The sequence below is a fragment of the Lissotriton vulgaris genome, chromosome 1_1 (genome assembly GCF_964263255.1).
Source record: "Lissotriton vulgaris chromosome 1_1, aLisVul1.2, whole genome shotgun sequence".
Classification (NCBI taxonomy): Eukaryota; Metazoa; Chordata; class Amphibia; order Caudata; family Salamandridae; genus Lissotriton; species Lissotriton vulgaris.
In genome coordinates, this window is record NC_141685.1 from 243,868,140 (window position 1) to 243,882,731 (window position 14,592).

A 14,592-nucleotide genomic window follows, 5' to 3' on the forward strand; every position below is an offset into this window, starting at 1 on the left:
TCAATGATCTTTCAGAAAGTTCCCAAAGGGAACACCAAGCCGAGTGTTAAAACTGCATTTACTCACAGGTTTTGAGCAGCAAACTCTGTAATGATATTAAAGTGCAATATCCAAGGGAACACTGACTTTGTCAAAGATGATACAAAAGGAATTGATGAAAAGTCCCAACTACAAACAACAGAATCAAAATAGTCTGAGGGGACACCCGGATTTGAACCAGGGACCTCTTGATCTGCAGTCAAATGCTCTACCACTGAGCTATATCCCCAGCTTTTCAGTAAAATCAGAATGACATAATATCAGTACATCATGAAAGAGTGAGAGGATCATGCTAAGTTGTGCCGGAAAGTACAGGCTTGAAACTGTGGAACAGGAGAAGTAGTCCTTAATATTATTTATTAAAGTAAAACTGGCTCATTTAAAAAACAGATTAATTTGTTTCATTGCTATTTTATTTGAATAGGCAGTGGTACATAAGACCAATGCCTCTACATACAATGATTGTTTTGAAACATTCTTAAAGCGGAAGAGGTTTTTACATGACACATTATCATTTGATGATTGGTTACCACAATCACCGAGATGGTGGTGAAGTATGAATGTTTTTTGGCCAAATTACGGAGGAAAAACATTTCTACATACCACTACAATTCAGTATTTGGAAGGAACACCCAAACACCTCTTTCAAGTACCTTCGATTTAATACATCAAAAAAAGCCACTTTGTGCTTGCAACTGGCCTGATTCTTCAGACCAGCCTTCTTGCAACTGCAACGAGGGTTTGTACATCTTGCACGTAGGCAGAGCTTTCAAGGAGAAATTAAATTGTTCCTACGTTGCACAAAAATGAAGTGCTTCAAACAAGCACATACTTTTAATGCACAGGGAAAAGGTGGAATATATGTAAGACTGAGGACACAGGTGAAATGAGAAATAGACTGACTGCATCGCTGCACAGTATTCTAAGCCATTTCTTTAGTGCGATTCAAGAAAGCATCAAACAGTATAACAAATTTGTCAATTTGTTTCATAGTCCATTCCCTTTCTTTAGTGCTGTAAAAGGAAGAGCCAAATTCCAAAATAGATCAATGATCTTTCAGAAATTTCCCAAAGGGAATACCAAGCCGAGTGTTAAAACTCCATTTACTCACAGGTTTTGAGCAGCAAACTCTGTAATGATATTAAAGTGCAATATCCAAGGGAACACTGACTCTGTCAAAGATGATCCAAAAGGAATTGATGAAAAGTCCCAACTACAAACAACAGAATCAAAATAGTCTGAGGGGACACCCGGATTTGAACCAGGGACCTCTTGATCTGCAGTCAAATGCTCTACCACTGAGCTATATCCCCAGCTTTTCAGTAAAATCAGAATGACATAATATCAGTACATCATGAAAGAGTGAGAGGATCATGCTAAGTTGTGCCGGAAAGTACAGGCTTGAAACTGTGGAACAGGAGAAGTAGTCCTTAATATTATTTATTAAAGTAAAACTGGATCATTTAAAAAACAGATTAATTTGTTTCATTGCTATTTTATTTGAATAGGCAGTGGTACATAAGACCAATGCCTCTATATACAATGATTGTTTTGAAACATTCTTAAAGGGGAAGAGGTTTTTACGTGACACATTATCATTTCATGATTGGTTACCTCAATCACCGAGATGGTGGTGAAGTATGATTGTTTTTTGGCCAAATTACGGAGGAAAAACATTTCTACATACCACTACAATTCGGTATTTGGAAGGAACACCCAAACACCCCTTTCAAGTACCTTCGATTTAATACATCAAAAAAAGCCACTTTGTGCTTGCAACTGGCCTGATTCTTCAGACCAGCCTTCTTGCAACTGCAACGAGGGTTTGAACATATTGCACGTAGGCAGAGCTTTCAAGGAGAAATTAAATAGTTCCTACGTTGCACAAAAATGAAGTGCTTCAAACAAGCACATACTTTTAATGCACAGGGAAAAGGTGGAATATATGTAAGACTGAGGACACAGGTGAAATGAGAAATAGACTGACTGCATCGCTGCACAGTATTCTAAGCCATTTCTTTAGTGCGATTCAAGAGAGCACCAAACAGTATAACAAATTTGTCAATTTGTTTCATAGTCCATTCCCTTTCTTTAGTGCTGTATAAGGAAGAGCCAAATTCCAAAATAGATCAATGATCTTTCAGAAATTTCCCAAAGGGAATACCAAGCCGAGTGCTAAAACTCCATTTACTCACAGGTTTTGAGCAGCAAACTATGTAATGCTATTAAAGTGCAATAACCAAGGGAACACTGACTCTGTCAAAGATGATCCAAAAGGAATTGATGAAAAGTCCCAACTACAAACAACAGAATCAAAATAGTCTGAGGGGACACCCGGATTTGAACAAGGGACCTCTTGATCTGCAGTCAAATACTCTACCACTGAGCTATATCCCCAGCTTTTCAGTAAAATTAGAATGACATAATATCAGTACATCATGAAAGAGTGAGAGGATCATGCTAAGTTGTGCCGGAAAGTACAGGCTTGAAACTGTGGAACAGGATAAGTAGTAGTTAATATTATTTATTAAAGGAAAGCTGTATCATTTAAAAAACTGATTAATTTGTTTCATTGCTATTTTATTTGAATAGGCAGTGGTACATAGGACCAATGCCTCTACATACAATGATTGTTTTGAAACATTCTTAAAGGGGAAGAGGTTTTTACGTGACACATTATCATTTGATGATTGGTTATCACAATCACCGAGATGGTGGTGAAGTATGATTGTTTTTTGGCCAAATTACGATGGAAAAACATTTCTACATACCACTACAATTCGGTATTTGGAAGGAACACCCAAACACCCCTTTCAAGTACCTTCGATTTAATACATCAAAAAAAGCCACTTTGTGCTTGCAACTGGCCTGATTCTTCAGACCAGCCTTCTTGCAACCGCAACGAGGGTTTGTACATCTTGCACGTAGGCAGAGCTTTCAAGGAGAAAATTAAATAGTTCCTAAGTTGCACAAAAATGAAGTTCTTCAAACAAACACATACTTTGTATGGACAGAGAGGCGATGGAATATATGTAAGACTGAGGACACAGGTGTAATGAGAAATAGATTGATTGCATAGCTGCCCAGTATTCTAAGCCATTTCTTTAGTGCGATTCAAGAGAGCACCAAACAGTATAACAAATTTGTCAATTGGTTTCATAGTCCATTCCCTTTGTTTAGAGCTGTGAAAGGTAGAGCCGAATTCCAAAATAGATCAATGATGTTTCAGAAATTTCCCATAGGGAATACCAAGCCCAGTGTAAAAAATGCAGTTACTCACAAGTTTTAATCAGCAACACTGTAATGGTATTAAAATGTAACATCCAAGGGAACACTGACTCTGTCAAAGATGATCCAAATGGGATTCATGAAAATTCCCAACTACAAACAGCAGATTCAAAATAGTATGAGGGGACACCCGGATTTGAACCAGGGACCTCTTGATCTGCAGTCAAATGCTCTACCACTGAGCTATATCCCCAGCTGTCAGCCAAGATCAGAATGACAATATATCAGTACATCATGAAAGAGTGAGAGGATCATGCTAAGTTGTGCCGGAAAGTACAACCTTGAAACTGTGGAACTGTAGAAGTAGTTCTTAATATTATTTATTAAAGGAAAAATCGATCATTAAAAAAAATATATGTATTTGTTTGATTGGTATTTTATTTGAATAGGCAGTGGTACATAGGACCAATGCCTGCACTTAAAATGTTTGTTTTGAAACATTCTCAAAGGGGAAGAGGTTTTTACGGGATACCTTATTGTTTCATGTTTGGTTACCACAATCACTCAGATGGTGATGAAGTATGATTGTTTTGGGCCACATTACGGTGGAAAAACATTTCTACATACCACTACAATTCGGTATTTGGAAGGTACACCCAAACACCCCTTTCACAGACCTTCGATTTAAAACATCAGAAAAAGCCACTTTGTGCTTGCAAATGGCCTGATTCTTCAGGCCAGCCTTCTTGCAACTGCAACAATGGTTCGTACATCTTGCACGTAGGCAGAGCATTTAAGGAGAAATTAAATAGTTCCTACGTTGCACAAAAATGAAGTGCTTCAAACAAGCACATACTTTGGATGCACAGGGAAAAGGTGGAATATATGTAAGACTGAGGACACAGGTGAAATGAGAAATAGACTGACTGCATCGCTGCACAGTATTCTAAGCCATTTCTTTAGTGCGATTCAAGAAAGCACCAAACAGTATAACAAATTTGTCAATTTATTTCATAGTCCATTCCCTTTCTTTAGTGCTGTAAAAGGAAGAGCCAAATTCCAAAATAGATCAATGATCTTTCAGAAAGTTCCCAAATGGAACACCAACCCGAGTGTTAAAACTGCATTTACTCACAGGTTTTGAGCAGCAAACTCTGTAATGATATTAAAGTGCAATATCCAAGGGAACACTGACTCTGTCAAAGATGATCCAAAAGAAATTGATGAAAAGTCCCAACTACAAACAACAGAATCAAAATAGTCAGAGGGGACACCCGGATTTGAACCAGGGACCTCTTGATCTGCAGTCAAATGCTCTACCACTGAGCTATATCCCCAGCTTTTCAGTAAAATCAGAATGACATAATATCAGTACATCATGAAAGAGTGAGAGGATCATGCTAAGTTGTGCCGGAAAGTACAGGCTTGAAACTGTGGAACAGGAGAAGTAGTCCTTAATATTATTTATTAAAGTAAAACTGGATCATTTAAAAAACAGATTAATTTGTTTCATTGCTATTTTATTTGAAAAGGCAGTGGTACATAAGACCAATGCCTCTACATACAATGATTGTTGTGAAACATTCTTAAAGGGGAAGAGGTTTTTACGTGACACATTATCATTTGATGATTGGTTACCACAATCACCGAGATGGTGGTGAAGTATGATTGTTTTTTGGCCAAATTACGGAGGAAAAACATTTCTACATACCACTACAATTCGGTATTTGGAAGGAACACCCAAACACCCCTTTCAAGTACCTTCGATTTAATACATCAAAAAAAGCCACTTTGTGCTTGCAACTGGCCTGATTCTTCAGACCAGCCTTCTTGCAACTGCAACGAGGGTTTGAACATCTTGCACGTAGGCAGAGCTTTCAAGGAGAAATTAAATAGTTCCTACGTTGCACAAAAATGAAGTGCTTCAAACAAGCACATACTTTTAATGCACAGGGAAAAGGTGGAATATATGTAAGACTGAGGATACAGGTGAAATGAGAAATAGACTGACTGCATCACTGCACAGTATTCTAAGCCATTTCTTTAGTGCGATTCAAGAGAGCACCAAACAGTATAACAAATTTGTCAATTTGTTTCATAGTCCATTCCCTTTCTTTAGTGCTGTATAAGGAAGAGCCAAATTCCAAAATAGATCAATGATCTTTCAGAAATTTCCCAAAGGGAATACCAAGCCGAGTGCTAAAACTCCATTTACTCACAGGTTTTGAGCAGCAAACTATGTAATGCTATTAAAGTGCAATAACCAAGGGAACACTGACTCTGTCAAAGATGATCCGAAAGGAATTGATGAAAAGTCCCAACTACAAACAACAGAATCAAAATAGTCTGAGGGGACACCCGGATTTGAACCAGGGACCTCTTGATCTGCAGTCAAATACTCTACCACTGAGCTATATCCCCAGCTTTTCAGTAAAATCAGAATGACATAATATCAGTACATCATGAAAGAGTGAGAGGATCATGCTAAGTTGTGCCGGAAAGTACAGGCTTGAAACTGTGGAACAGGAGAAGTAGTAGTTAATATTATTTATTAAAGGAAAGCTGTATCATTTAAAAAACGGATTAATTTGTTTCATTGCTATTTTATTTGAATAGGCAGTGGTACATAAGACCAATGCCTCTACATACAATGATTGTTTTGAAACATTCTTAAAGGGGAAGAGGTTTTTATGTGACACATTATCATTTGATGATTGGTTACCACAATCACCGAGATGGTGGTGAAGTATGATAGTTTTTTGGCCAAATTACGATGGAAAAACATTTCTACATACCACTACAATTCGGTATTTGGAAGGAACACCCAAACACCCCTTTCAAGTACCTTCGATTTAATACATCAAAAAAAGCCACTTTGTGCTTGCAACTGGCCTGATTCTTCAGACCAGCCTTCTTGCAACTGCAACGAGGGTTTGTACATCTTGCACGTAGGCAGAGCTTTCAAGGAGGAATTAAATAGTTCCTAAGTTGCACAAAAATGAAGTGCTTCAAACAAACACATACTTTGTATGGACAGAGAAGAGATGGAATATATGTAAGACTGAGGACACAGGTGTAATGAGAAATAGATTGATTGCATAGCTGCCCAGTATTCTAAGCCATTTCTTTAGTGCGGTTCAAGAGAGCACCAAACAGTATAACAAATTTGTCAATTGGTTTCATAGTCCATTCCCTTTGTTTAGAGCTGTGAAAGGTAGAGCCGAATTCCAAAATAGATCAATGATGTTTCAGAAATTTCCCATAGGGAATACCAAGCCCAGTGTAAAAAATGCAGTTACTCACAAGTTTTAATCAGCAACACTGTAATGGTATTAAAGTGTAACATCCAAGGGAACACTGACTCTGTCAAAGATGATCCAAATGGGATTCATGAAAATTCCCAACTACAAACAGCAGATTCAAAATAGTATAAGGGGACACCCGGATTTGAACCAGGGACCCCTTGATCTGCAGTCAAATGCTCTACCTCTGAGCTATATCCCTAGCTGTCAGCCAACATCAGAATGACAATATATCAGTACATCATGAAAGAGTGAGAGGATCATGCTAAGTTGTGCCGGAAAGTACAACCTTGAAACTGTGGAACTGTAGAAGTAGTTCTTAATATTATTTATTAAAGGAAAAATGGATCATTAAAAAAATATATGTATTTGTTTGATTGGTATTTTATTTGAATAGGCAGTGGTACATAGGACCAATGCCTGCACTTAAAATGTTTGTTTTGAAACATTCTAAAAAGGGGAAGAGGTTTTTACGGGATACCTTATTGTTTCATGTTTGGTTACCACAATCACTCAGATGGTGATGAAGTATGATTGTTTTGGGCCACATTACGGTGGAAAAACATTTCTACATACCACTGCAATTCGGTATTTGGAAGGTACACCCAAACACCCTTTTCACGAACCTTCGATTTAAAACATCAGAAAAAGCCACTTTGTGCTTGCAAATGGCCTGATTCTTCAGGCCAGCCTTCTTGCAACTGCAACAATGGTTCGTACATCTTGCACGTAGGCAGAGCATTTAAGGAGAAATTAAATAGTTCCTACGTTGCACAAAAATGAAGTGCTTCAAACAAGCACATACTTTTAATGCACAGGGAAAAGGTGGAATATATGTAAGACTGAGGACACAGGTGAAATGAGAAATAGACTGACTGCATCGCTGCACAGTATTCTAAGCCATTTCTTTAGTGCGATTCAAGAAAGCACCAAACAGTATAACAAATTTGTCAATTTGTTTCATAGTCCATTCCCTTTCTTTAGGTCTGTAAAAGGAAGAGCCAAATTCAAAAAAAGATCAATGATCTTTCAGAAAGTTCCCAAAGGGAACACCAAGCCGAGTGTTAAAACTGCATTTACTCACAGGTTTTGAGCAGCAAACTCGGTAATGCTATTAAAGTGCAATATCCAAGGGAACACTGACTCTGTCATAGATGATCCAAAAGGAATTGATGAAAAGTCCCAACTACAAACAACAGAATCAAAATAGTGTGAGGGGACACCCGGATTTGAACCAGGGACCTCTTGATCTGCAGTCAAATGCTCTACCACTGAGCTATATCCCCAGCTTTTCAGAAATATTAGAATGACATAATATCAGTACATCATGAAAGAGTGAGAGGATCATGCTAAGTTGTGCCGGAAAGTACAGGCTTGAAACTGTGGAACAGGAGAAGTAGTCCTTAATATTATTTATTAAAGTAAAACTGGATCATTTAAAAAACAGATTAATTTGTTTCATTGCTATTTTATTTGAATAGGCAGTGGTACATAAGACCAATGCCTCTACATACAATGATTGTTTTGAAACATTCTTAAAGCGGAAGAGGTTTTTACATGACACATTATCATTTGATGATTGGTTACCACAATCACCGAGATGGTGATGAAGTATGAATGTTTTTTGGCCAAATTACGGAGGAAAACCATTTCTACATACCACTACAATTCGGTATTTGGAAGGAACACCCAAACACCCCTTTCAAGTACCTTCGATTTAATACATCAAAAAAAGCCACTTTGTGCTTGCAACTGGCCTGATTCTTCAGACCAGATTTCTTGCAACTGCAACGAGGGTTTGTACATATTGCACGTAGGCAGAGCTTTCAAGGAGAAATTAAATAGTTCCTAAGTTGCACAAAAATGAAGTGCTTCAAACAAACACATACTTTGTATGGACAGAGAAGAGATTGAATATATGTAAGACTGAGGACACAGGTGTAATGAGAAATAGATTGATTGCATAGCTGCCCAGTATTCTAAGCCATTTCTTTAGTGCGATTCAAGAGAGCACCAAACAGTATAACAAATTTGTCAATTGGTTTCATAGTCCATTCCCTTTGTTTAGAGCTGTGAAAGGTAGAGCCGAATTCCAAAATAGATCAATGATGTTTCAGAAATTTCCCATAGGGAATACCAAGCCCAGTGTAAAAAATGAAGTTACTCAATAGTTTTAATCAGCAACACTGTAATGGTATTAAAGTGTAACATCCAAGGGAACACTGACTCTGTCAAAGATGATCCAAATGGGATTCATGAAAATTCCCAACTACAAACTGCAGATTCAAAATAGTATGAGGGGACACCCGGATTTGAACCAGGGACCTCTTGATCTGCAGTCAAATACTCTACCACTGAGCTATATCCCTAGCTGTCAGCCAACTTCAGAATGACAATATATCAGTACATCATGAAAGAGTGAGAGGATCATGCTAAGTTGTGCCGGAAAGTACAACCTTGAAACTGTGGAACTGTAGAAGTAGTTCTTAATATTATTTATTAAAGGAAAAATGGATCATTAAAAAAATATATGTATTTGTTTGATTGGTATTTTATTTGAATAGGCAGTGGTACATAGGACCAATGCCTGCACTTAAAATGTTTGTTTTGAAACATTCTCAAAGGGGAAGAGGTTTTTACGGGATACCTTATTGTTTCATGTTTGGTTACCACAATCACTCAGATGGTGATGAAGTATGATTGTTTTGGGCCACATTACGGTGGAAAAACATTTCTACATACCACTGCAATTCGGTATTTGGAAGGTACACCCAAACACCCCTTTCACGGACCTTCGATTTAAAACATCAGAAAAAGCCACTTTGTGCTTGCAAATGGCCTGATTCTTCAGGCCAGCCTTCTTGCAACTGCAACAATGGTTCGTACATCTTGCACGTAGGCAGAGCATTTAAGGAGAAATTAAATAGTTCCTACGTTGCACAAAAATGAAGTGCTTCAAACAAGCACATACTTTTAATGCACAGGGAAAAGGTGGAATATATGTAAGACTGAGGACACAGGTGAAATGAGAAATAGACTGACTGCATCGCTGCACAGTATTCTAAGCCATTTCTTTAGTGCGATTCAAGAAAGCACCAAACAGTATAACAAATTTGTCAATTTGTTTCATAGTCCATTCCCTTTCTTTAGGTCTGTAAAAGGAAGAGCCAAATTCAAAAAAAGATCAATGATCTTTCAGAAAGTTCCCAAAGGGAACACCAAGCCGAGTGTTAAAACTGCATTTACTCACAGGTTTTGAGCAGCAAACTCGGTAATGCTATTAAAGTGCAATATCCAAGGGAACACTGACTCTGTAATAGATGATCCAAAAGGAATTGATGAAAAGTCCCAACTACAAACAACAGAATCAAAATAGTGTGAGGGGACACCCGGATTTGAACCAGGGACCTCTTGATCTGCAGTCCAATGCTCTACCACTGAGCTATATCCCCAGCTTTTCAGAAAAATTAGAATGACATAATATCAGTACATCATGAAAGAGTGAGAGGATCATGCTAAGTTGTGCCGGAAAGTACAGGCTTGAAACTGTGGAACAGGAGAAGTAGTCCTTAATATTATTTATTAAAGTAAAACTGGATCATTTAAAAAACAGATTAATTTGTTTCATTGCTATTTTATTTGAATAGGCAGTGGTACATAGGACCAATGCCTCTACATACAATGATTGTTTTGAAACATTCTTAAAGCGGAAGAGGTTTTTACATGACACATTATCATTTGATGATTGGTTACCACAATCACCGAGATGGTGATGAAGTATGAATGTTTTTTGGCCAAATTACGGAGGAAAACCATTTCTACATACCACTACAATTCGGTATTTGGAAGGAACACCTAAACACCCCTTTCAAGTACCATCGATTTAATACATCAAAAAAAGCCACTTTGTGCTTGCAACTGGCCTGATTCTTCAGACCAGCCTTCTTGCAACTGCAACGAGGGTTTGTACATCTTGCACGTAGGCAGAGCTTTCAAGGAGAAATTAAATAGTTCCTAAGTTGCACAAAAATGAAGTGCTTCAAACAAACACATACTTTGTATGGACAGAGAAGAGATGGAATATATGTAAGACTGAGGACACATGTGTAATGAGAAATAGATTGATTGCATAGCTGCCCAGTATTCTAAGCCATTTCTTTAGTGCGATTCAAGAGAGCACCAAACAGTATAACAAATTTGTCAATTGGTTTCATAGTCCATTCCCTTTGTTTAGAGCTGTGAAAGGTAGAGCCGAATTCCAAAATAGATCAACGATGTTTCAGAAATTTCCCATAGGGAATACCAAGCCCAGTGTAAAAAATGAAGTTACTCAATAGTTTTAATCAGCAACACTGTAATGGTATTAAAGTGTAACATCCAAGGGAACACTGACTCTGTCAAAGATGATCCAAATGGGATTCATGAAAATTCCCAACTACAAACTGCAGATTCAAAATAGTATGAGGGGACACCCGGATTTGAACCAGGGACCTCTTGATCTGCAGTCAAATGCTCTACCACTGAGCTATATCCCTAGCTGTCAGCCAACATCAGAATGACAATATATCAGTACATCATGAAAGAGTGAGAGGATCATGCTAAGTTGTGCCGGAAAGTACAACCTTGAAACTGTGGAACTGTAGAAGTAGTTCTTAATATTATTTATTAAAGGAAAAATGGATCATTAAAAAAAATATATGTATTTGTTTGATTGGTATTTTATTTGAGTAGGCAGTGGTACATAGGACCAATGCCTGCACTTAAAATGTTTGTTTTGAAACATTCTCAAAGGGGAAGAGGTTTTTACGGGATACCTTATTGTTTCATGTTTGGTTACCACAATCACTCAGATGGTGATGAAGTATGATTGTTTTGGGCCACATTACGGTGGAAAAACATTTCTACATACCACTACAATTCGGTATTTGGAAGGTACACACAAACACCCCTTTCACGGACCTTCGATTTAAAACATCAGAAAAAGCCACTTTGTGCTTGCAAATGGCCTGATTCTTCAGGCCAGCCTTCTTGCAACTGCAACAATGGTTCGTACATCTTGCACGTAGACAGAGCATTTAAGGAGAAATTAAATAGTTCCTACGTTGCACAAAAATGAAGTGCTTCAAACAAGCACATACTTTGGATGCACAGGGAAAAGGTGGAATATATGTAAGACTGAGGACACAGGTGAAATGAGAAATAGACTGACTGCATCGCTGCACAGTATTCTAAGCCATTTCTTTAGTGCGATTCAAGAAAGCACCAAACAGTATAACAAATTTGTCAATTTATTTCATAGTCCATTCCCTTTCTCTCGTGCTGTAAAAGGAAGAGCCAAATTCCAAAATAGATCAATGATCTTTCAGAAAGTTCCCAAAGGGAACACCAAGCCGAGTGTTAAAACTGCATTTACTCACAGGTTTTGAGCAGCAAACTCTGTAATGATATTAAAGTGCAATATCCAAGGGAACACTGACTTTGTCAAAGATGATACAAAAGGAATTGATGAAAAGTCCCAACTACAAACAACAGAATCAAAATAGTCTGAGGGGACACCCGGATTTGAACCAGGGACCTCTTGATCTGCAGTCAAATGCTCTACCACTGAGCTATATCCCCAGCTTTTCAGTAAAATCAGAATGACATAATATCAGTACATCATGAAAGAGTGAGAGGATCATGCTAAGTTGTGCCGGAAAGTACAGGCTTGAAACTGTGGAACAGGAGAAGTAGTCCTTAATATTATTTATTAAAGTAAAACTGGCTCATTTAAAAAACAGATTAATTTGTTTCATTGCTATTTTATTTGAATAGGCAGTGGTACATAAGACCAATGCCTCTACATACAATGATTGTTTTGAAACATTCTTAAAGCGGAAGAGGTTTTTACATGACACATTATCATTTGATGATTGGTTACCACAATCACCGAGATGGTGGTGAAGTATGAATGTTTTTTGGCCAAATTACGGAGGAAAAACATTTCTACATACCACTACAATTCAGTATTTGGAAGGAACACCCAAACACCTCTTTCAAGTACCTTCGATTTAATACATCAAAAAAAGCCACTTTGTGCTTGCAACTGGCCTGATTCTTCAGACCAGCCTTCTTGCAACTGCAACGAGGGTTTGTACATCTTGCACGTAGGCAGAGCTTTCAAGGAGAAATTAAATTGTTCCTACGTTGCACAAAAATGAAGTGCTTCAAACAAGCACATACTTTTAATGCACAGGGAAAAGGTGGAATATATGTAAGACTGAGGACACAGGTGAAATGAGAAATAGACTGACTGCATCGCTGCACAGTATTCTAAGCCATTTCTTTAGTGCGATTCAAGAAAGCATCAAACAGTATAACAAATTTGTCAATTTGTTTCATAGTCCATTCCCTTTCTTTAGGTCTGTAAAAGGAAGAGCCAAATTCAAAAAAAGATCAATGATCTTTCAGAAAGTTCCCAAAGGGAACACCAAGCCGAGTGTTAAAACTGCATTTACTCACAGGTTTTGAGCAGCAAACTCGGTAATGCTATTAAAGTGCAATATCCAAGGGAACACTGACTCTGTAATAGATGATCCAAAAGGAATTGATGAAAAGTCCCAACTACAAACAACAGAATCAAAGTAGTGTGAGGGGACACCCGGATTTGAACCAGGGACCTCTTGATCTGCAGTCCAATGCTCTACCACTGAGCTATATCCCCAGCTTTTCAGAAAAATTAGAATGACATAATATCAGTACATCATGAAAGAGTGAGAGGATCATGCTAAGTTGTGCCGGAAAGTACAGGCTTGAAACTGTGGAACAGGAGAAGTAGTCCTTAATATTATTTATTAAAGTAAAACTGGATCATTTAAAAAACAGATTAATTTGTTTCATTGCTATTTTATTTGAATAGGCAGTGGTACATAGGACCAATGCCTCTACATACAATGATTGTTTTGAAACATTCTTAAAGCGGAAGAGGTTTTTACATGACACATTATCATTTGATGATTGGTTACCACAATCACCGAGATGGTGATGAAGTATGAATGTTTTTTGGCCAAATTACGGAGGAAAACCATTTCTACATACCACTACAATTCGGTATTTGGAAGGAACACCCAAACACCCCTTTCAAGTACCATCGATTTAATACATCAAAAAAAGCCACTTTGTGCTTGCAACTGGCCTGATTCTTCAGACCAGCCTTCTTGCAACTGCAACGAGGGTTTGTACATCTTGCACGTAGGCAGAGCTTTCAAGGAGAAATTAAATAGTTCCTAAGTTGCACAAAAATGAAGTGCTTCAAACAAACACATACTTTGTATGGACAGAGAAGAGATGGAATATATGTAAGACTGAGGACACATGTGTAATGAGAAATAGATTGATTGCATAGCTGCCCAGTATTCTAAGCCATTTCTTTAGTGCGATTCAAGAGAGCACCAAACAGTATAACAAATTTGTCAATTGGTTTCATAGTCCATTCCCTTTGTTTAGAGCTGTGAAAGGTAGAGCCGAATTCCAAAATAGATCAATGATGTTTCAGAAATTTCCCATAGGGAATACCAAGCCCAGTGTAAAAAATGAAGTTACTCAATAGTTTTAATCAGCAACACTGTAATGGTATTAAAGTGTAACATCCAAGGGAACACTGACTCTGTCAAAGATGATCCAAATGGGATTCATGAAAATTCCCAACTACAAACTGCAGATTCAAAATAGTATGAGGGGACACCCGGATTTGAACCAGGGACCTCTTGATCTGCAGTCAAATGCTCTACCACTGAGCTATATCCCTAGCTGTCAGCCAACATCAGAATGACAATATATCAGTACATCATGAAAGAGTGAGAGGATCATGCTAAGTTGTGCCGGAAAGTACAACCTTGAAACTGTGGAACTGTAGAAGTAGTTCTTAATATTATTTATTAAAGGAAAAATGGATCATTAAAAAAAATATATGTATTTGTTTGATTGGTATTTTATTTGAGTAGGCAGTGGTACATAGGACCAATGCCTGCACTTAAAATGTTTG

The 14,592-nt window shown here is 37.7% G+C and overlaps 14 non-coding genes across 14 annotated transcripts; all 14 read right to left on the minus strand.

Annotated features, from left to right (window-relative positions):
* Nucleotides 1–196: 196 nt before the first annotated feature.
* TRNAC-GCA (transfer RNA cysteine (anticodon GCA)) lies at nt 197–268 on the minus strand. Its single transcript has one exon. It is a non-coding gene; the product is annotated as a tRNA-Cys (tRNA).
* A 1,012-nt stretch (nt 269–1,280) lies between these two features.
* TRNAC-GCA (transfer RNA cysteine (anticodon GCA)) lies at nt 1,281–1,352 on the minus strand. The gene has a single exon. It is a non-coding gene; the product is annotated as a tRNA-Cys (tRNA).
* A 1,012-nt stretch (nt 1,353–2,364) lies between these two features.
* TRNAC-GCA (transfer RNA cysteine (anticodon GCA)) lies at nt 2,365–2,436 on the minus strand. Its single transcript has one exon. It is a non-coding gene; the product is annotated as a tRNA-Cys (tRNA).
* A 1,012-nt stretch (nt 2,437–3,448) lies between these two features.
* TRNAC-GCA (transfer RNA cysteine (anticodon GCA)) lies at nt 3,449–3,520 on the minus strand. Its single transcript has one exon. It is a non-coding gene; the product is annotated as a tRNA-Cys (tRNA).
* A 1,012-nt stretch (nt 3,521–4,532) lies between these two features.
* TRNAC-GCA (transfer RNA cysteine (anticodon GCA)) lies at nt 4,533–4,604 on the minus strand. The gene has a single exon. It is a non-coding gene; the product is annotated as a tRNA-Cys (tRNA).
* Nucleotides 4,605–5,616: 1,012 nt separating this feature from the next.
* TRNAC-GCA (transfer RNA cysteine (anticodon GCA)) lies at nt 5,617–5,688 on the minus strand. The gene has a single exon. It is a non-coding gene; the product is annotated as a tRNA-Cys (tRNA).
* A 1,011-nt stretch (nt 5,689–6,699) lies between these two features.
* TRNAC-GCA (transfer RNA cysteine (anticodon GCA)) lies at nt 6,700–6,771 on the minus strand. The gene has a single exon. It is a non-coding gene; the product is annotated as a tRNA-Cys (tRNA).
* A 1,012-nt stretch (nt 6,772–7,783) lies between these two features.
* Nucleotides 7,784–7,855, minus strand: TRNAC-GCA (transfer RNA cysteine (anticodon GCA)). Its single transcript has one exon. It is a non-coding gene; the product is annotated as a tRNA-Cys (tRNA).
* Nucleotides 7,856–8,866: 1,011 nt separating this feature from the next.
* TRNAC-GCA (transfer RNA cysteine (anticodon GCA)) lies at nt 8,867–8,938 on the minus strand. Its single transcript has one exon. It is a non-coding gene; the product is annotated as a tRNA-Cys (tRNA).
* Nucleotides 8,939–9,949: 1,011 nt separating this feature from the next.
* TRNAC-GCA (transfer RNA cysteine (anticodon GCA)) lies at nt 9,950–10,021 on the minus strand. Its single transcript has one exon. It is a non-coding gene; the product is annotated as a tRNA-Cys (tRNA).
* A 1,011-nt stretch (nt 10,022–11,032) lies between these two features.
* TRNAC-GCA (transfer RNA cysteine (anticodon GCA)) lies at nt 11,033–11,104 on the minus strand. The gene has a single exon. It is a non-coding gene; the product is annotated as a tRNA-Cys (tRNA).
* Nucleotides 11,105–12,116: 1,012 nt separating this feature from the next.
* TRNAC-GCA (transfer RNA cysteine (anticodon GCA)) lies at nt 12,117–12,188 on the minus strand. The gene has a single exon. It is a non-coding gene; the product is annotated as a tRNA-Cys (tRNA).
* A 1,012-nt stretch (nt 12,189–13,200) lies between these two features.
* Nucleotides 13,201–13,272, minus strand: TRNAC-GCA (transfer RNA cysteine (anticodon GCA)). The gene has a single exon. It is a non-coding gene; the product is annotated as a tRNA-Cys (tRNA).
* Nucleotides 13,273–14,283: 1,011 nt separating this feature from the next.
* Nucleotides 14,284–14,355, minus strand: TRNAC-GCA (transfer RNA cysteine (anticodon GCA)). The gene has a single exon. It is a non-coding gene; the product is annotated as a tRNA-Cys (tRNA).
* Between the last annotated feature and the right edge of the window lie 237 nt (nt 14,356–14,592).